Here is a 23,750-nt window from a genome sequence, read left to right as displayed (position 1 = left end):
GTTAATAACAGTTATAATGCATCATAGCTGGACAGCTACACATCCTGACATGTAAGCATTTAACTTTCCTGCTCATGGCTGGACAGCTACACATCCTGACATGTAAGCATTAAACTTTTCTGCTGAAAACATGTTACACAACATTGCATTGCTACACCTTAGTACATTCACCGTATGGATGACAGGGATGTGGCACAAGTATCATCATATGCACAGGGTGTGTTGTGGCTTTGCCAGAGACCTAGACTGAGCCATTTGGTTGACATCATATGTGTGTGTTAGGGGGTTTCGTTATTAATTGGGCTGTACAGATGTGGTGTGTGTAGATATGTAGGTGCCCTAGCTGTGTTGGTGATGTGTGTGTGTGTGTGTGTGTGTGTGTGTGTGTGTGTGTGTGTGTGTGTGTGTGTGTATGCATACAGTTCGGCCATGTGGCTGCCCTATACAGGGGTTTGTTGGATAGCTGCAGACCATATATGGCATGGTGTGCAGTTCACTGTCTCCATCTATGGAAATGAGAACTGTACCTGCCATGGGTTCCACGGGCACTACTGGTTACAAGGCCAGATATGGTACTCTCCCATGATGATGACAAATGTCTGCTGAAACCGGGTCCCTGTTGGGACCAGCCAGGGCCACGTGCACATGGCCTGCTGTGTTGTGGTGTGGACAGCACCCCCTACAGTGCTGGTACTGCCACTATGGGAGGGGCTTTGACTTGTTGCACGTCCATGTAGATCTCCACCTGTTGGTTTTGCTGACCTACATCCATGTGGTTGTCCCCCTACTCCCACCATATGCTCTAACACAGACATTGCACAGTCAAGGATTCCCACCATCTCACCCAACTGTGTATCCAGGATCTCTACAAAATAACGGTGGGCACCTGCAAGATCACGGATTTTGTCAATAACAGCAGCATGAGTAGCCCTCTGGAGCCTCAGACTCTGTCTGGTATAATGTTCCATACATGCCTGTGCTTCCATGATGGCCCAAAATATGCATCTGGTGACACCTGCTGTGGTACTTCTGCCAAGGGCATGATGAACAGCAGCCCTCCTACAAGCAACCCTGTACATCTGCCTGTGTGGTACCTCGCCGGTCATCTGGCTATGTCTGCTGTGTATAGATACTTGCCATAGTCACCACAATTTCCTATCCCATGCCACCACCCGCCAACTGTCCCTCATCTATGCCCACTGGTGATGGGGTATGTATAGGCAATGTGACTGTGTGTGGGGATGGGGTGGATAACAGTGGGATGTCAACCGATGGCACAGTTTCAGCCCCTGACAACCCTGCCTGTGCCTCATCATACCTATCATCATTGTAAGTGTCTGTATGGACACTAACATCAGTTTTCCTGCAGGATGGACCCTGACCCACCTCGCCACCTGTGAGGGGAAACAGAAAACGTACTTTAAGACCTGTACATCATTGCTTACCTTTACATAAATGCACACACACACACACACACACACACACACACACACACACACACACACACACACACACACACACACACACACACACACACACACACACACTTACAGGTGAGGTGCCACAAAGATATTACACAGACCTCTCATTACCCAACTGCCAACATGCATGACATAAGGCACTCAACAGCATGCACTGCAGCTATACTAAATCCCTGTTACCAACTTTATACATCTCTGTGATGCATGAGTTGTGTTAGTAGGTGATGCCCCTTCCCCTGGAACAAACTGCACCCATGTACACAGTATTGCTGTGCACCTGTTCAGCACCCTGGCATGTACTGTGCACCATACCTCACAAGTGTACTCACCATTGCTGAATGTGTATATGTGTGGCAGTTATGTTTGCTCTGTTGCTCATAGCCCCTATGTGTTTGTCTGACACATACCTGGGTTAATATGAGGACAGATGTCAATAGTGAAAGCCTGACATCTGATTTGCAGATCTCATCATCAGCAGTGATGTATGAGCAATGAAATCCAATTACACTGACAACCTTCAAAGCTTACTGTGGCTATGAGAAGTGTGCACACCCTTATTGACATACCACCCTCTTCCTTGATATGCCATGGGGCCACAATACTGCATATGTTAACATTATACACACCTGATATATGACATATGACCTGTGCGATCAGATGCAGTATCAAACAAATGTGTTAGATGTGCATATGTTGATTGAAATGCATACAATATGTGGGTTGCATAAGTGTGCACACCCTTAACATGATAGTTTGTTGCAGCACCTGTTAAGTGAACTACAGCAGTCACTATTCCTGGAAGGGGTATACTAGGATGGCCCATCTTCACTTGCCATTATTTGGTCAATCCACCCTACAAATGTCCCCCAACTCTGCCCGATTGCAAGGTCAGCTCATGTGCACAGCCCTTGGAGGTCACACAGTGCCTTCACTATTGCTGTGGAGTCAGGGTTATGCCTGGCACAATGCATGACCTTGACTGTGTTCAGATACAGCCATTCTTAGTGAGCTTTGGATGTATGCTTTAGTTCACTGTTGTGTTTCAGGATGACACCCCTCCCCATCCTCAGCCTTTTTGCAGATGCTTGACAACCATGGGCTACACATTAGTGTCATTTTGCAGTGTCCCAAATTCAGAACACCATGTCCACCGGTCTAGTTCCTGCTAATGAACAGCAAACCTAAAGGTGTACACTGGCACCTGCAAGGTACAGATGGGGATGGTAAGCCTGAGGTGGAGTGAGGTGTTGCTTGTGCAGCACATGTATCTTTATTAATACTGTCTGTAGGTTTCAGCCTTGGTTTCGGTACACCATTATACACTGCAACACATGCCTTTGGGAGACTTGTTGTCATGCATATGCTACCTGTAGAGAGCCCTGGATGATGTTTCCTGTGGAACAACTCTTCCATCTGATTACCCTAACCCATAGGCCACACTTATGCAGATTTCAGGTGATTGTCGACACAGGTAATGTACAGGCAGTACTTGCTAGACATTCCTGCAAGTCCCTCAGTGTTGCTGCATGTTTCTGGGCAGCCTCCATGACCAGTTTGCAACCTGTGTTGTCATCTGTCTTGGATGGGCATCTGTTTATTTTCTACATTAATGGTGTCCCATACTTCATTGTCACATACATGACTGTCTGCACTGTTTGCCATGGTATAAGCAATGGTGAGGTAAGGCTATGACTCCCACTACTGAGTGCTACCTTTTGAATATGGGATCCATGCCATGGTTTCTAAGATGTGTGCAAGCCATGGCTGCCTCTGTTGCAGGTGAGTGGGCAAATGTCATGGACATACTTCTTGGACAGTAGACCAATACTTGGTGTGACATTGAGGACCTGTACTTGATGGAAGGTGCGCACTCAAGAAGAGTGAATGCTGCAGTACCTCAAAAGCTGCTTCCACAATATGTTATTTGGAGTGTGTGCACACATATGCTTCCAGTGTTTGTTAAGGTATGTACTCCCCATATTTTTGTCCTAACATAGGATTCCATATTACACATTCATTGCTCATGTTAGTATCACATTACAGGTTGTAAAAGATGTGGAATGTGGTATTGTGATATGTCGTTGTGTAGATCTGTAACAGTTGCCATTGTAATAGTGGTATATACACTGTTGTAGCCACTGTATAAGGGTAATGTTTCAGACATGTCCCTACTGTAGGCCATTTGTCCCACCATTATGTTCATCTCTGTCCACACATCTTGCACTGACAGTTTGATGGTTGCTCACTCATTATGTGAAACAATATCCTGCAAGGACTGTTAATGGCTCTTGTCTCAGACCTTCCCTAAGGTAATTCAGAGTAACAAACACTCAGTATGTTACCTCAGTGCAGAACATTCCTCCTTGTTAGTTATACTGCAGGACTCTTACATACCCTTCAGATATGCTACCATGGTGACCACTGTGATGCAGTGCAGTTAACAGCAACAATAAGTGAACATGTACAGCATGCATTATGGGTAGGTGTGTTAAATGTGTGCATGGCAAATACCATGGCTATAACATGGCCGGTGTATTGGCAAACCTGAACAAAAGACCTCCATTACTCACCAGCTACAGGCTGCTGCCCTAGAGGTATATCAGAGGGACCTACATAGTTGTGTGAGAGATATGATGTCAGTAGCCACACCTGTGGCATTGGTACAGGGTGGGAGCAGCATGTCAGTACATCAACAGTACAAACGCACAATACTACAGATTATGCACATCTGTTCACTACCACACTGCAGCGACAGACTATGTTATCTGACATATGCATGAAGATACTTTACAGATGAAGATGGATAAGCAACAGTGGTCTACTAATCTGCCCTGGGGCCTTAGCTGCCTACTCCTTGTCCATTGTGTGGCTGGTACCCACCTCCACAATGCTATTTTCAGGTTCTTGACTTGGCTGGTGGGCAGGTGCCCAAGGCTGGTGAGGAGCTCCTTCAGCATGTGTCAGTGGGGGCTGGATGGCATGACCCCCACCTGTGGTGAGCTGGTCCCTCCTAACTGCAGCAACACGCTGATGGGCATGGTGGATGAGGTCAGTGCAACGATGTCGCACCTGCTCATAACTGCAGTTATGCAGGCCGACATTGTTTACCCTGTGGATGAGCTCGTTCCACAGGGCAGTCCTCTCCTGCAGATCATGGGCCATATGCCCAAAGAGGGTTCTGTGGTGATGCACGATAAAGTTGATAAGTATGTCATTCTCCTGTGGAGGGAAAGCAGGGAGATGCTTTCTTGACATGGTACCTGGAAGACATAAACAGGAAAAAAGGTCTGAGGACCTCATACTGCAAGGATATAATAGTTGTTAATTGACATCCCCCCCCCCCCAGCATATCTGTAAAAATAATCTGAACACACACATCAATGGGTATGTTTACACCAAACCTACTGCTGGACATATATCCTATTGTGCAACAAATATTGAAATGTGTTTCTATTCATGTTCCATGTTCAAACACTATCATTGGTGGCCTGTTGCTAACAATGTAACATGCATACCATTGTAATGGCCGCTGTGGTTTCATATATACATGTGTTCTGTTTGCTATGCAACTGTTCCAAATCTGGTGTTTTGGGTTAATGGGAATATATATGCATGCTGTTATAACTAATCCTGGATTGTGTTGACTATTACTACCCATATATGTTCTAAAACTGCAACACAGTAGCATGTTTGGGAAGGCTGTTCCCAGCAGAACCACCTCTCCCACATCATCTGGCCATGGAATCAGGTCGCAGCAGGTCTGGGACTCAAACTGGGACCTCCTCATCTGCTGGTCCTGCACTACCTTCAGGTAGAAGCACCTCAGGGGATGGTGCTTGTCCCCTCCTGGGAGTGCGCACAGACAGGATCCTGTAACCTGAAGTCAGGTCCAGTGTCTGGTGCATAGAGAGCTCTGTAGAGAATTGGGGGATCTGCTACACCACTTTGAGGCCCTTGTGACACAGTTAGAGGTTCAGCTGCCCCTCCTGCTCAGCCCCCAGCAGAGCCACCTTCAGGGCCGTGAAGGTGCAGTGGTGACTGCACATGGGTGGGGGATCTCAGTCCCACTGTTTCCATTTGGGGACTCATGGGCTTCCAATTTCCAAACACCCCTCCCCGTCCAAGGTGTTTACCCACCATATGTGTCATATACCACCCCTGTATGCTGTCTTGTCTGTCTTGTCTGTCTTCTGAACCAACCTTCCTCCCCAAATATACCTACTATCCTTCCCTAACATCACACTCTGGCCTTCACAAAAAAAGAGTAATCTGTTCCCAAAACAAATTTCACACCATACATAACTGTCCATTTTGTACCCGCTTACACCTGCTTACAGGTGCCTTAATCATTCTGTATCCAACAGCCCTTGTTCTGGCCACCAAGTAAATTATCATCCCTTGCAAGTGTGTAACTCAGGACCCTGCACACCATAGTAACATCAATTTACTAGTAAGCCATCTAAGCTGCAGATATGCGTGATGTGTTCTCAAACATATCATGCAGCACAGTCATTCAACAGTAGGGAAAATGCATGTATATATATATATATATATATATATATATATATATATATATATATATATGTGTGTGTGTGTGTGTGTGTGTGTGTGTGTGTTGTGTGTGTGCTGTGTGTGTATATATATATATATATATATATATATATATATATATATATATATATATATAGTTACCTATTATAATCTCGAAAGCCGACAATGTCGAATCCAACATTGTCGACACGAGAATAGCCAAAGTGCAGAACGTCGAAGGGGGAAACGGAAATCTCTGTAAGGGGAGATTTCTATTTACTTCAATGTAGTGCAGTCTCAGAGTTGGTATATTTAAGTAGCAGGGGGTGTGGGGTGCAGAGGCCCTTGCCCCCCCTGCCTACACCCATTAGATTTTCTTTTTTTGTTTTAATTTATTTTTTCTGAACATTCAAAATTTTAATGGTTCGATCATTAAAGGTCGACCTTTAGTGATTTAAACCATTAAACTTTCAATGTTCTAATATAGACCCTATATATAATGCATATATGTAGACATACATATATATATATATATATATATATATATATATATATATATATATATATATATATATTTGGAGTGCATTCAGTCATCAGGTCCATACTCTGAACCTCCTTCCGCCACTGCTGCATTGTTCTGCCTCGCTACAAAACCGAGCATCACATGTGGACAAAGCCTAACATTAGGGGGGGATATATAGGGACAGATCGTAGATAAGCCTATTACAAACCTATGAAGTTTGTGCATGATACATTTCACATTACCATGACTGTTCTGAAGGTGGTGGGGTCTGAAACTCATGTGTCTATCGCTGACTTCATTACTTCCACCTTCAACTATTTGACAGACTAATATACATGTTTGGAGGAACAGAACAAACACTATGATGGCTTACATCTTGTCATTCTGTGCAGATCCACACAGTTGACAGGTATGGCCCACTGCCCACAGAGCCAGTTACTATGTCCATAGCAGTTGTTTAGCAGGACATCATTACAGCAACAAGTCTTGATGGCATATACAAATCTTTCAACATCATCTATCCCATTATTACAAACCAAGTACTACATTCAGTTTCATGCATACATGTTTCACATGCCTGTTTTATTGTTGTGCTCTCTTCAGTGTACCGCTCGGCTATCTTCCTTGGTTGTTTTTTTTTATTTATTGTTTGTAGTATTATTTTTTAGTGTTACTGTTTTTCTCTTTCTCTCTCTCTCTCTCTCTCTCTCTCTCTCTTTCTCCAGTACAGGGATCGAGCTGGTTTAAATAGGTTGCAGCATGGCTTTTGTAGGTAATGCTCATGATCAGGTGATAGCCTCTGCACCAATTGGTGTTCTTCACTTGCTAATTGCATGCAGCCAGCTGTGTAGTACTTTCAATAGCCAATGTTATAGCAACCCACTACTATAAATGACTACATCATGTGGGCATTGTCCCTTTAACTTTCCTGTATGGAAGACATCCTTCCTGTGTGTGGGCAGCAGTGTTACAGACAGCAGGTAGCAACACCTCTTACAACAGGACTTGTGGACACAGGCCAACTACATGTTTGTATAAGGTTCAAGACCTATGAATAGTGTGAGTATTGCTGTTATATGCATTGAATACTGCTGGTTTTACAGGGTTTGTGTGTACATGCTAGTTTTGCATGGAATGCAGTCTGTCTGCATAGCTCTCAACTGTGAGCCTATCCACATGATGGCCAAAGGATTGGCTGTTATGTTTTGTCTGTTCACCACACAGGTCCTGTCTCTGACTTACCAGTGTCATTCTCTCCATGGATTGCTATTGGTACATGGCAACATCCATTTGTGTTTCTGATTTCATATTCCTGAGTAAGGGTATGTTGCAACCAATCCTGTAACACCAGCAACTTTCACAGTGTATAACAGCAATATTGCAAATATGGCCCAGTGTTCCAGCCTCTGTCCTCCACATATATACCAGGCTTTGTCCAGATGTCATGCAGTAAGAGGTTGTTATTTAATGGCCTATCATTATTTAGTGCTTGCATTCCTGCTATCATTCCAGTGATGTTGTGGACTCCCACACAAATTGTGGGGTAGGGTCCATATATATGAGGGCAATAGCTGGAGAAAACGTGTGTGACCTTGTACAGTCTGGAGGGCAGTGTATGGAAAACACTGTTATATGCCCTTGTAAGACATTTTATGGGGGAGGGGTATTACATGTTTTTAACCTAGGTTGTTACAACATGTGAGGGATATCAGTAGTAAGAAACATTAAGATATATGGCTGTACATTTTCATACATTTTACCATGGGAATAGTGGTGGGCTACAGCTTACTGTCTTACATACAGTTCTGTCAGTGTGATAGTGACGTTTTAAGTTAAACATTGTTATGTAACAGAAAGATTTACATTGTGACAACTAATACTTTTCTCCCTAGGGGTTGAGTACAGAGTATAATTGGAGGCTGCTCAACTACATCTGTAATTAAGTGTTGATTGGTTCTTATTTCAAGGTAAGTGTTTTTGTACTACTTGAAGGCCTTAGTCTGGACAGCAAAGTATGTTATGTTTTTCAGATTTCTGTATCAAATGTTTTCTTTGAGAGTTGCATTAATCAGTTATTATGTATTCCAGACACCTAACTGCTATAAGAAATAGCATAAACAACTAAAATAGTACAACAATAAACATTTCTATGTATGCAAACTTGTGTGTGGTGTCATGTCCTTTGCATTGTGTGTGGGTATATGTTTCATGCAATAATTCTCATTTGTAGGAAAGAATCAAACACTGGACATTTTAAAAGGTGGCAAATGTAGTAATAATGGTTGTTTGATATGCTGTGCACCCTCTATATATACTCTTCTTATACATATCTTTAAGTAGTATTATATTTATATGTGTATATATACATATATATATCTACACACACACACACACACACACACACACACATATATATATATATATATATATATATATATATATATATATATATATATATATGTTTGTATATAATTGTGTGTGTATATGTATCATTGGAATGTTTAGTGCTTCCACATTGCACATTCTGTATGGTAGACTGACTGTTCTGCATGATATGTTGCAGATATCATCCTGACATCGTACAGGTGAGATGGCTTACTGTTAACTTGCTGTGGGTATGTTGTGCAGGGTCCTGGGTTGAAGCCTTGCACGTGCTGGTTTTTGTTTTGCAAGGCAGAGCTGTTCAGCTGTGGAGGAAGGGAAAATGGCGATAATTACAAGAGATCCTCTTCACCCCCATTAACAGTGCCTTCGGTCAAATATTTTGCAGTGAGAGGATTAGAGTGTGGATCCAATGTGCAAATGTAATACACATTATATATATATATATATATATATATATATATATATATATATATATATATATATATATATGGGTCTACTTTACATGGTCGACTTTTCAGAAAGTCGACTTTCATATGGCTGACACCATATGATCGACTTTTGGAAAGCTGACCATGTAAAATTAACACATATAACACAAAAAACACTTACCTTAAACTGTTAGCAGGGGGGCTCTGCACCCCTGCACTCCCCTGGGGCACTCCGACCCCCACACCCCCGTAACTTTAATATACCAACTCTGAGATCGCACTACAGTGTGGAAGAGGGAAATTTTCCCTTTCCACACTGTATGGAGATAGCGGTTTCCCATGGTCGGCTTGTCAAATGTCGATCATATGGGTCCAGCCATATGAAAGTCGACTTTTTAAGTCAACCATGTGAAGGGGACCCATATATATACATGTATGTCTACATATATACATCTATATGTATGTATATATATATATATACATATATATATATATATATATATATATATATATATACACATACATGCATACATCTACATATATAAATACATTTTCCCTACTGTTGAATTACCATGCTGCATGATATGTTTGAGAAAACATCACATTTGTGTATAGTTCAAATGGTTTAGTGGTAAATCACTGTGGCTATGGTGTGCAGGGTCCTGGGTTTGAGACATGCAAGGGCTGATTATTTTGTTGCTGGACAGAACAAGGGCTGTTTGATAAAACGTGATTAAGGCACTTTTAAGTAGTTGTAAGTGGGTTTGCGGGGGTTTGCGAGATGGTAAGCAATGCTAACTTCCAGTTTTATATGCTTACAGACAGTTATCCATAAAAGTGCTTAATCTGTGTAGCCATTGCTTGCCACCTCACAAACAGGCTTAAACCCACTTACTACTGCTTAAAAGTGCTAACTCCTGCTTACCCCCATGCTAATTTCTTTAAAAGAAAAGAAAAAAAGGGTGATAGGAAAGTGGTGGAAAAGGGGGCATGCAGAGGGAAAGACAATAGGGAAAGTAGCTAGGGGTGTGCAGGACTGTTATAGGGAAAGTCCATAGCTGTCCATTTCTTCTACAGCAACAGCGGTGCATATATACTGAATTTGGAGATAGATTTAGACACTCAAACCCCTGAGAGAGGGGTAAGGACAACAATAATATTTTGTGAAGCCAATTAGATCAGATTACATGTGTCCAGTGGACACGTGTGAAATGGACAGCTATGTATGGGGCAAAATTTTTTGGGGGGGAACAGATTGCCCTTTTTTTAAGGTGAGAGTGGGATGTTGGGGGAAGGATAGTAGGTATATTTCGGGAGGTAGGTTAGGTAGGAAGACAGACAAGACAGACCAAGACAGCATACAGGGGTGATATATGACACATGTGGAGGGGAGGGTGTTTGGAAATTGGAAGCCCATGAGCACCCAAATGGAAACAGTGGGACTGAGGTACCCACCCATGGGCAGTCACCACTGCACCTTCATGGCCCCAAAGGTGGCTGTGCTGGGGGCTGGGTAGGAGTGGCAGGCTGACCCTCTAAATGTGCCATTCGGCCCTCAAGCTGGCATAGCAGATCTCAAAACTCCCTTTGGAGCTCACTATGCACCAATCCCCGGACCTGACTACAGGTGACAGTTTCCAGTCTGCGCCCGCTCCCAGAGGGGGTGAGCCCCATCCCCTGAGGTGGTTCCACCGGAAGATGGTGCAGGACCAGCAGATGAAGAGATCCCAGGGTGGGTCCCAGACATGCTGGAGCCCGGTGCCATGGCCAGATGAGGTGGGAAAGGTGGGTCCACTGGGACCGGCCTTCTCAAACGTGCTATGGTGTTGCAGTTTTAAAACATATGTGGGTTAGTAATAGTCAACACAATCCAGGATTAGTTATAACAGCATGCATAGATATTCCCATTAACCCAAAACACCAGATTTGGAACAGTTGCATAACAAACAGAACACATGCATATATGGAACCACAGTGGCCATTACAACAGCATGCAGGTTACAATGATAGCAACAGGCCACCAATGATAGTATTCCAATATGGAACGTTAATAGAAACACATTTCAATATTTATTGAACAATAGGACATATGTCCCAAGAGTAGGTTTGGTGTAAACATACCCATTGATTTGTGTATTTAGATTATTGTTGCAAATATGGTGTGGGGGGGAGATGTCACTTAACTTTTATATCCTTGAAGTTCTCACAACTTTAATAATCATTGCTCTAATCATTAAGGTATTATTACAATACCCTATGGCCTTGGTTTGGCCAGTGGTATGTTTGCAAACAGTGTATACTTCAACTGTCTTATAGCTAAATTCTACATATCTTACCTGGTATACCTGTGGAGGGAATGTTTGTTAACACTACTTGACTGTTTCTATACATATTCCCATATTCCGAGTTAATATTATGCACATACCTCTTAATCTCTTAACGCACACACTCTGGTCAAAGCTTGACAACATGGGGGTACAACTAGGGACATATTTTGAATATTGCTCTCATTAACTTGGAGGGCTGATAGAGTGACAGGATTTATTATCATATACATTTTCTGAAGGTTTTGAGGTCTGAAAATCAAATGTATGTCATTATTTGCTGACTGCAAATCTGAGATCATCCCACTGATTTGCTACGGGGACAGAGGAACAGGCAGAAAATATGAGACAATTATCTGAACATTCTGAAAGGATGTGTATAGTTGAGAGGTATGATTATGCATACAACTTACTACCACGCCCAAGATTCAGACCATGGCTGTGTCTGATAAAAATACCACAATTTAAGTGTCAGCAGAGTGCACTAGTGTGTCAACATGCATAATGCTGATCAACTTGTTTTGACATTATGCATGTTAATATAAATGGTATTCAATCAATTGAAGTAGATATATACAAACACATATAACAGTGGTTCACAAATGATAACAATCTAATGTATTGTGTAGGTATTTTTTTCTATTTTATTCTATACGCCTAGCACATCAGCAGCATGTTATATATATTTTTGTGCCTCAACACTAGTCTACCTCTACAATTAATGAGTTATCACAGCTACTACAAATTTTCTAAAACTGCCATAGTTATGTTGCTTGCTAACATGCAAAATACCCAAACCTGTGCAGAGAATAAATTAAAAAAATAAAATTAAGAAAAAAATAAAAGAAGATATATATTGCATACCCCATTCACTCTAATGTAAAAATACCTTCACAAACTGCTGAAGAAATACATATGCACATACATGCATCCACTCACACAAACACATGCAGGCATGTGTACACACACACACACACACACACACACACACACACACACACACACACACACACACACACACACACACACAGCCACACAAAGCAACAAAACTAACAGCACCCACCTAAATGAACTCTATAAATTAATTTCTTATTGGATTAAAAAAATTTGCAACTAGTCAGTCAGAGACTTTCCCTGGGATTCATCAAGCAGCCGTGCAGGAATAAGTTATTCCTGCATGGCAGGGACTGTTCCTGTACAGCACAGCACAGCAGCATGCCTTGCATATTCAAGCATGCTGTCTGTGCGGTTAAATGAACATGGAGCTGGGTACGAGTGCAGGGAGTGTGTCTGAGAGCAGAGCTCTCACAAAACACATGCCCCTGCAGTCCAGAATTGCCTTTTGGCAATTAAAAACGAGTGGGAATGTTCATAATACCGCCAACCCATCAGAAAAGCAAAAGTGGTCAAAAGGACAAATGTCCCAAAAAGCAGAAAGCTGATAAAATTACAGGTTTAGCATTAGCAGGGATATTTTGAAGGGTATAGATAAAATAACACAACAAACAATTGTTTTTATAAATGCGATAAAGTTTAAGTATAACCGCGCGGGTGTGCCCGTTGCTTAGCTATGCTTAGTCTAGCTTAAACAGCACAAGAAGTTAAATAGCAAGAGACATCCTACATAAGCAGTATTGCAACAGTGTAGTGGTTAGAGTGTATGTATTGGGAGGGGCCTTTTTGGGTTTGATCCCCACTGTAACCAATTCAGATTTTACATGTGAAAGCAGTACATAAACAATTTTTTAGTATTACCTACTAAATAATATATATTTGTTAACCAGAGTACTGCATTAGGTTTAGATGTGAGGTGTCAGTTTAATAAAGTTGTGAAATCCCCATATAAACACAAGTGCCCCATACAGTATAGTCACACATGAATAAATGTAATGAAAGCACATTGGGGGATGTCAAAGACAGTAAACAAATTTATAATATGTAATGAATGATGAATCAATGCCATACAGCAGATAGTCTGTAAAATGAAAAATAAGCAACGCTAATCATTGCACAGCTCTGCTTACCAGGTGTAAGCATTGTGTAAATATGACTGCTAAGCAATGAGTTGCATACCACCTAGCAATTGATGGAGTATAAATCCATCCAGATGATTCTCTGAATTCCAGGTGGAGCTTTGATGGCAACCTGGGTGTAGTCAATGTGGCACCCAGGACCTCAGGAAAATGAGCCAGAGTCATAAAATGTCCATGAGGTAGTAGTTCTCTTCTTTGTTGTCTGTGTGAACTATGTCTCCTCCTCCACATGCATCAGCATCACATCTAGGAACTGGTGAGGGATTTGCAAGGCTTAGAACTGTAAAACTGGTAATGTGTCCCCACTTGAATGTGTAAAGGTCCCTTTATACAAATCTTCAAGTCCATTGATGCAGGCATTCTGTAAATCTGCTTGATCTCATGTAAAGATGGCACCAGTCAACAAACTTATATATGATCTCTCTCTCCACATGGTAGTGGTCAACTATGTTGTGGAGGTGATGGCATGTCAGCTGCTGGCAGACCCTTCTGCTATGAGAAGGACAACAAAGTGCAATATCACAGACTGTGCTTTCCAAAGTGGTTATTAACACAGGCTCTGTAGCCAGACTAGATCCTGCTCCTGCCACGTCTGCATGAGTTGTAACCACAGCTCATTGCACTATCTCTCTATATATTTTGAACTGAAATGCCATGTTTGCTGTTGTCATCATCTGCAAACATGGTGCCTCATTAGCATACTGACACTCATTTGTTTGTCATTCTGCTGTCTTTTGCATGGAATGCATGAAAGACTATTTTCCATACTAACATGACTGCATTATGTATGTGTCTGAATTGGCCCATCGCTGTGTATCAGCATTTACTGTTGTAGTTCACTTAATGCTGTGTACTAATTGTTTCTGAATACCCCACACTATTGTAATGTAGTATTGTTATGTACTACTGTAATCTATTTCCACATGTGGCCTAGGTAGTACCTGAAAGGAGCTTTTTGTCCAGTTCACTTACCTGTTTAACAATTTTTAAATAAATAAATGAAGTTTGAAGTAATCAGCACTATACTGGCACCATAAAATTGTCACAGTATGAATAAATATTGCATTCAAGGCTAATGTTTTTCTTTCGGCTTTTCCCGGTTAGAGGTTTCCACAGAGGAACTCCGGTCTGCTTATGATTGGCAGTCAATTTCTATGATGCTGAGGTGCCAGCCACATGGCCAGCCTTCAACGAAGGCACGCCCATTCACATATGTCTTTCGAATGCCATTCGACCGCGGGGAGGGCATGCAGACTCCACACAGAAGGCTCTCCAGCCAAGAATTGAATGGGAGAACCTCTTGCTGTGAGGTGAAAATGCTACTGCTGCACCAGAATTGCAGTAATTATACTATGACTGACAGCCAGCCTGATAAGGCAGATCTACTCTTCACTTTTTTACATTGTTTTCATAGTAGCCCCTGGTACAGAAAACCAAGTGGCAGTCTATGATGCTTGAATTTGTTACATATTTATTATAAATGTCTACAGAAAACTGCCACAATACTCCCAGCACTGACATGCTGCTGGATGTGTACATCAGCTTTACTACTGCTGCTTTTGCTCTGTGGCTTTTTCAGAAATCACACAGGGTATCAGTAAGAATGAAGTATTTTCTAGGCATTTATTCATTGATTTATGTTACTTTATCAAGAACTTACAAATAATGACATATATGAAAGAGTAAGATTAAAATAGAAAAAATAAACTAGCCTACCTCTTAACCTTTCAGTTTGGTATATTTGTATTTATATTTAAACACTTTTATAGTGCAGGCATTTGTTTTTGAGTTGCCTGCTGATGAACATTGATGTAGGTTTGAAGTAGGTTTGACTAAATGGAGGTATTGTTGAGACAGACCTGATAGCATCAGCTGAGCTGTCTCTTTTTTTGTTATGAATACTTTTGTATTTTCAACACAAACAGGGTATTTACATTCAATAAAACATGTTTATCTAAATAATGGAACAGTCCCATGCTATGTATGAAACATTTTAAATTTTACAGTGATGTCATCAAGTCTATTTTGTATTTGAATTCTATAACATCTTTCTTTCATTCTAGGAGATGTAGCTTAATTATCCCATGTAAAAGTTTAGAAAAAAAAAACAGATTTTAAACTTAAGAGAAAGTCTTTAACACTGGTTTCCACTTTTCATTTAGGTGTACAGACAAATGAAAGAACGACTCTCACTTTTAATTCCTAAGCAAGACATCATTGTGAGTTTTCATTTTATGTCTCATAAGCATGGTTTTTATGTGAATATAGGGTGTTTCACAAAAAACAGACTATAGTCTTTATACTTGTATATGTCCACCAGATGTCAGGTTTTGGAAAGGACAGAAGTTATCTGGTAGCTTCTTTAGTCCCACATCTCCAACTGTTAGAATCTGCATTTCTATATTCCTCCTATATTCCTCAGGCAACCTAAGGGGAGTGTGATACCAGCTATGTAAAACTCTCATAGACTGACTCCATATTATAGGTTCATATGTAGTTAATGAGCATACAGTCCAGGAGTCCATTAAGGAGCCTTGCCCAAATTCTCCAATTGCCTCAAAGCACTGCCTGGACAAGTGACTTGCTCAAGGTCACAGAATAAGAAAACTAAAGCATAGGGGAATCAAATCTTGTAGCACAGGAAGTAGCTTTTTAACAACTTATAACCTTAATCCTCTGCACTAACTGCCAGAGTAATATATCAAGTAACTTTTTATCTTATTCATAATTTTTTAGGTCTTATTCTACTCCTCTTGAATTAATGAACTCTCCTCTTTTTTTCCCTTCACTTACACAATTCTTGTATAATATCTTCACTCTTTTTTTGTAATATCAAAATAGATCTGTCCTCCTCTACATTTCTTAATAACTCTCAACTTTTTTACACTTACTTGTTATTTTAATTTGTACCTCTGTATGTGGTAGGTTCGTCTACTTTCATAATGCTTTTAGGCTACAGTAAACGAAACACTGAGATTTTCGAATCAGCAGCTAATCTTACCTATCCCTAGCTGGGTCACCATTAAAATGAGATTGTTCCATGTCAACCTTATTCCACATTCATAAAATATTCCCAAAGAAGCATGTACTTTGCATCCTCCAAGTTTATATCCCATCTTTTTAGCAGATTAACCCTCTAATCTATCAGCCATGCATTCCTTGTATTGCATACCATTTCAGGATCTCATAAACAACCTACTTTACCCTTTTCCTTCTTGAAATCCATTGAGGTAAACTGAAAACAGTAGCATATGTGGGGAAGTGTGGCACGCCCCAGTCTCCTAACTTAAAAAGAACCAACAATCTCAACCTAGCAATTGTGAGACCATGTTTATAAATAATGAAATTTTCAGACCCTAATTCTTGACAGTCTGATCCATGAGAAATGTACCTGAAAAGTATATGGCTAATCATAGGATCATAGGATCACAGGAAGTTACTAGGCTATTGGTCCTGAAGCCCTTATAAGCCTAGCCAAGAGTTTAGCCCATGTTTAGACAAGTCAGCACCCAAAGCCCCTGTCCAGCAGGGACATAGGTGGAATCCCAGGAGTGTATTTTCTGTTTCCCATCCAGTTATCCAGGTTGCGCTTAAAAATGGATAATGAGGTACTCTGTTTGATGTGGAGAGGGAGTCTATTCCACAGATGGGGGAGTCTCTGGGACACAAGTCTGTCCCGCCAACAAATCCTATTGATGTCACAGACCAGGTTGAGGTTGCGAGTGTGAGTTACTCATGTGGAGCCTGACTTGCGGATATTCAGGAGTCCCATCAAGGTGGGGACTGAGATTGTTTTGTATGCCAGACAGAGGTCACCTCTGAGGAGTCTGTATGAAACTAAAAAAAAGGACAGGGCTTTTAATGGGAGTCTGTATGAAACTAAAAAGAAGGACAGGGCTTTTAACCTATCTGTATAGGGTAGATGTTTGAGGCCCTGGATTCTCCTGGTGAGGAACCTCTGTGGTCTCTTCAGCTGCTGCATTTGGTTTGCGAGGTACATGCCAAAGGGGGCGTTGTACTCAATAATTGGCCTGATAAGGGAAGAATACAGGGATGTTATGACCTCCTTGTCCCTGGATGAGATACTCTTACTTATGAGGTGAGACATATAGAAAGCTTTCCATACAACAGAAGCAACATGTTGGTCAAATGTCAGGTTGCTATCAACCTTGGTGCCCAAATCCCTCATGACTGATTACGTGCTTAGGACATTATTATTAATGTGATAAAATGTGGGGACATCACTCTACCCAAAGGGGATGATGATGCAGTTTTTGGTATTCAGCTTGAGGCCATGTTTCTGGCACCAGTCATTTGTATGGGCGAGACCCTCTTAGAGGATGTCCACATCACTTGGGGAATTAATGACAATGTCCAACTTAAAGTCATCTGCAAACTTGGTCAGCCATAGCCCATTGGTTCTGGCCTGCACCTCAGAGAAGTATATCCCAAATGACAGTGGCCCCAAGACTGATCCCTAAGGTATGCTGCTTGCTGCTTGAGGTGGCTTCCCCTATTTTGATTAGGTGGGTTCTATCAGTTAGCCAGGTTGCTACCCATCTGTTAACAAATGGATCAATGTCTAGTTGAGAGAGTTTATCTATTATGCCCGAGTGGGGAATAGTGTTGAAGGCTTTGGCCAGGTCAGGGTAGGTGGTGTACACCATCTTCCCCTTGTCCATGGCTTTGGTAACTGTCTCAAAGAAGTCAAGATTTAACAGACATGACCCCCCTTGACAAAGCCAAACTGTGTGGAGTCAAGTGCTATCATTCCTGTTGCTACCTTATATTGTCATGATGGAGAATGTACTTACATCTTTATCCAGCAATCCATTAAACTGTTAAGATCTATAATGATTCTAGTCATAATGCTTTCAAAGAATTGCCCAATCCAATATTTAGGTACATGGAGAGGTTATCTTCCTTAATCTCATAACATCACAGCGCCTGGCCAGTACAATTCTGGTGAAACACACTATATTTTCAAAGTTTTTAAATAATGTTATAATCTTCTGCAATATCTCATCGACCATTTCTGCAAGCAACATTTGTTTTTGATAAGGCAAAAGAATTATTTGGTTTTGCAATCCAATCAAAGATTATCAGAATCTTTCAAATCCATATACTGAATTCTTCAATCATTAATACAGCCAATCCAGGCAAGAAGGGGGCATGCCTTATACCCTCCTGTGTACAAGCATCCTCTGAAACATCTGCATTCATTAGGAGATCAAACTTTGGTGCTTTATACATTGTTCACTGCCAAGCAAAAAATGTTGTAACCCCAGTCCTGCTCTGTAAAACTGTAAAAAGGAATGTCCACTCCATCAACCAAAAGGACTTGTTAAAGTTAAAATAACATGTTCCTGTATGTGGGCTCTATGCTACCTACCCCTATAGGAAAAAATGCAAATTGCCACCTTTATTGCAGGTTTTATGAGCTTTAATAAGACCACTTTATTCTTCCTAAGAATAATTATATTTTTCAAGATGCTGATCTTTTCACCAAACATCTTATATTTTCATTAATTAAGGAAATATGTCTATAAGTCTTAGTATCCTATACATGTCCTTTAACTTTTGGAAACATCATTATGTAAACTTCTAACATAGACAGATAAACCATTTGTGTTCATCTTGATTGCTTTAAATATGTCTGTAAATGCTTGGGCTACCCAATCCTACTCAATTTATAAAATGTAATGGGAAATCCTTTAGGCCTGACCACCCTTCCCCTTCTAATGCATTTTATAACTTTCAGGACACCCTCTAAGGTAATAATGGAATTTGTTAACTATTCTTCCTCATCAGTGAGGAAGCACCCTTCTTCCACTAATTATCTCCATTAAATTCCTAATCTATCATTATGACTAGCATACATTTTTAAATAAAATGCCATAACTATTTATCTTATCTGCCTAGGTCTACTAGTAATTTCTCCATTGTTTTTCTTAACTTGCACAATATCATTTTCCTCTTTCTTTTAATAACCAGGTGATACATTTCTCCTGCCATCTTCCTGTACCCACCAAAACCCACCTGTACTAGCCCTCTGTATTTCATTTCAGTTCATTCACAGTTATTGTAACTGACTCCTAAAGGCTAACAGATCTCCTCTCTCCTGAGCTAAATTATCAGCAGTCTTAGTGGCTGTCGTTTCTGTGATGTTTTGCTACTTGTCTAACCCACTGATCTTTTCAACCTTTCTTTTCTTAACCTTCCCTTCATTTGCACTTATATCTATCCTTATGGATACTTTCACCCTATCCCTCCATGACATTTCTACTTCTTATTTTTCACAATAGTTCTTTTAGACATACCTAGCTATCAAGTACTTTAGCTGGCTCTGTTTAACTTCATATTTCCATTTATAATTTGCCCATCTCCAGCCTTTATATGTTGTTATGATTTTCCAGCTGAATATTGACTCATAATGAAGCATGACCTTAAATGTGCCTATCCAACATCTCTTGCATCCAAAATGTCATGCCCAATCTGCTGGTCTGTTTTCACAGGTTCAATGAAGGTGTACACTGCCTTTCATTTCCATGGTATCTCTTCCTCAAGTTCTATCCCCTTCCACCTTAGCAGTTTTATACTGTTGAATTTCCTCACATGAAATTCTTTTCTTTCCTACAACATATCCAAAATGTAATCTAAAGCGACTTTTAAATCACCTACCATTATTTAAAATATGTCACTTATGTTTATTTTGTTCACTTTCACTAAAGAATTCTGTAAAAAAAGAATGGATGTTATCCCAGTTAGAGGCATAAGTACTCCCATTGTATCATGATTGTCCCATAATTCTGCCTACCCAGATCACCTCTGTTCTTTGGATACTAGATCTGACCACTTCTGTTGTTATATCAAGTTGCTGCCTAAACATGATAGCCACTCCCCTCTATCCATCCTCTGCTGTAAAGTCAGACACTGTCTGACTGGACACCAGCGATTCAATCAATCATCATTTACTAATGCACCTATAAATAAGACACATAAGAACAAATACAAACAAGTACAACAGAATAAAATAAGAAGTACTAACGCAAAGTAAAAGGGCCAATTCTGAGATTAATAACAATTTACAGGCCGAATGATAATAGGCCACCATAGACGTGCTGTCACTGTCCCATCTTAAGACATCTGCTGAAACTGTACTGCTAGGTAGTGAATATCATAGCCGAAGGGCCTGAAATTTCAGGAATGTTCTGGTTTATTCTGGGAAGCACTAGCTGCTCCAGTGCAGTCAAGTAGAGGTTCTAAAACGAATGCATGGAATAATGGGCTGTTTTAAATAAGAGGAACACTGACCAGGATGGTTTTAAAGCATAACCAGCACAATGACCAGATAATAGGAGTGATATAGAAGTGTTGTAGATCCTTGGTAAGTAAACAAGTGATGGACTTTTGGTCTAACTATAAACTAACCAGGTTACTGTAAGGCAGTACAGTAATCCTGATGAAAAGCAACCAAGACTTGTATCACTGTATGCAAATTCTCAGGAAGCATATGGTACTTAGTACAGATGGCATTCAACAAATATGGACAGCAAGATATCCCAACAACAGACACCTGGTCCTGGAATGTCAGCATGCCAGCAAAACCACAAATAGATTTTGCATCTTTGATACAAACTCTATATAGTTGTTCTCTGTCAATGTACACAATGTCAGGATTGATGATGGGGAGGTGGAAGGCTTTTAGGTGACATGGAATACCAAAACAATGGTTTTGGCAAAATTAAGTTTGAGTGCATTTTCCATAATTCTAGAAAGGATGGCTTGCAAACAGCCTGTCAAGAGATCAAAGGCAACCACACAGTACTCAGAGTACGAGATGTGCAGTATGGGTAAATACTAAGCTATCAGTCTATAGACTACTACAGCCTAACCATTAACTAGAGGTCAGAATTCAATTATGTACTTTGCATTTCTGAGGTAAAAACCTTAACCATTATGCCAAGCCTGTCTCTTATGATGTGTCTGAACACAGAAACTTTTGATCTGGAGTCAGACATGGTAGCATTGCATTACAAGTTCTATGCATCTACTTAACAGCAATACAGCAGAAATGTAGTCTCAAGATACAGTCTTGGTTGAACCCCTGAACTCAGAAGAAAGATGTAAATGTATTAACACCTGCTACCACTCTCTTAGTATTTTTTGAAAGGTAATATGTAAGCCAGTCTATTTCTGTGGATGGTATCCCAGAAAGTGTTCTTGGGTGATCTAGAAGAAGCTTATGATCAACTATGTCAAATGCAGCTGAAAGATGAAGGAAGACCAGGAGAGATCTGTAGCTACCAACAGTTCATTAATCAGTCGTTGTGCTGTGTTGCTATTATGGCTCATTTTGAAACCAAACTAACATGGACCTAAGAATGAATTCACTTGATACGAACAGACAGAGTAGATATAATTGCTATGGCTGTCTTTTGCGGAAGAAAACAAATAGTTGTCTGCTACTGTTTACTTATTATTATGGCTTTGTGGGCCTAATATAATTATGTGAAGTGATGTGCAATATTTTAATGTGTGTCAACTGTTTCTCTGGAACAAAGGTCAAATACATCACATGGTCATCCTATTTTATCACAATCAGATGTCTGATTTGTACATGGAAGTGGCTATAACTGCTTGGTGGGGGTTGTCTGAATGAAAGTGATTGATCCTGTTGTTACTTGCTCAGTTTAACAGTCATCTCTCCAAAAAATAAATAAATAAATAAATAAATAAATAAATAAATAAAGGATAAGTGTAGCACAGAATACCCACACTTTCAGAACTTCTTGGGACTGGTGGCCCCCACATACCAGGGCTGTATTGAGTGGATTTTGGCATGGGCTTAGTAATTCCCTGGGATTCATGAAGCTTGTGTCAGGCGCCGGAGTAGCTTCGGCGATCTAGCGCCAAATATGGCAAGTGAGCGATTCAGGTATGAGCTGTTTCTACGTACACTACCAGCGTACGTCAGAGCTGCGCAGCTCCCGGCGCATGTATGATAATTACCCCATGCACAGCAGTGTAACCTGCAAATGAAGGTATATAGCGATTCATGAAGTGGTGCAGGTGTAGCGTAAGCATGAAGAAATGTAAACCAAAAAAAAGGTTTACATTTTTTCAAACATACAATTGGAGCCATGAAAGTGGACCAGACTTATGTATTATAATGCTAATATATGCCAATGGCTAAATATATAGCCAATGGCATAAAAAAACATGCACAACACATAAAAAATAACATTTAATGTCATGGCCACACTAACACAAAATAAAACTGCAGTGCATTGGTGCGCAAACGGGATCACAAGGAAAATATATTTAGATGTCATAAAACTGCAATGTAACACAATTCATGAATTTCCCCACAATAGTCAATGGCACGCATGCTACACCACAACCATGGCACAAGAGTTGCTAAGGGTCTGTGACAGTGTTCTGCACGGTAACTAGGAATTAGTAGTCAATGCCATGCAAATGAGTCAAGTAATACTGAATCGCAAATGCCCCGCCAGCATAAGGATGTACCACATGGCATAGCGGTACAACACCGAGGCGTGGCCTGGAGGTAAACATGACATCAAGAGAGGGGTGCGCCACTGTAGCTGTAAGCACATTGTATCATTGCTAATCCGGTTTGCCTGTTTCTAAGCAAAGCCGCAGGATAGGGGTGTGGAAGTAGCCATAGCTTTGCTTAGCTGAGAGCACAGAAGGTAACCAAAAGTGCAAGTGAACGTGGATGAAAACACGTTCAAAACCCGGTAAACGGCTGTGCGCGACACGCACCACAGCTGAAACAGGAAGGATACGGAAAGACAATAAGGAAATTCTGCAGCATGGTAATTGGAGTACAAATGAGTAAGTAACACCTAGGAACTCACAGTGGGCCATTGACAACAGCTAACAAGGTTGCTAGCAGCTACCTGCAGAACAGGAAAGGGGAGGTGCTGTACAGCAAAGAAAAGAGAACTGTCACAGCAGAACAAAGCAAACTTGCAGTAGATCAGCTACATAACACATTTCCCAACACAATCCTTGGTTGT

The sequence above is a fragment of the Protopterus annectens genome, chromosome 3.part1 (genome assembly GCF_019279795.1).
Source record: "Protopterus annectens isolate FY-2018-M chromosome 3.part1, PAN1.0, whole genome shotgun sequence".
In the NCBI taxonomy this organism is placed as follows: Eukaryota; Metazoa; Chordata; order Ceratodontiformes; family Protopteridae; genus Protopterus; species Protopterus annectens.
This window is presented reverse-complemented; position numbering follows the sequence as displayed.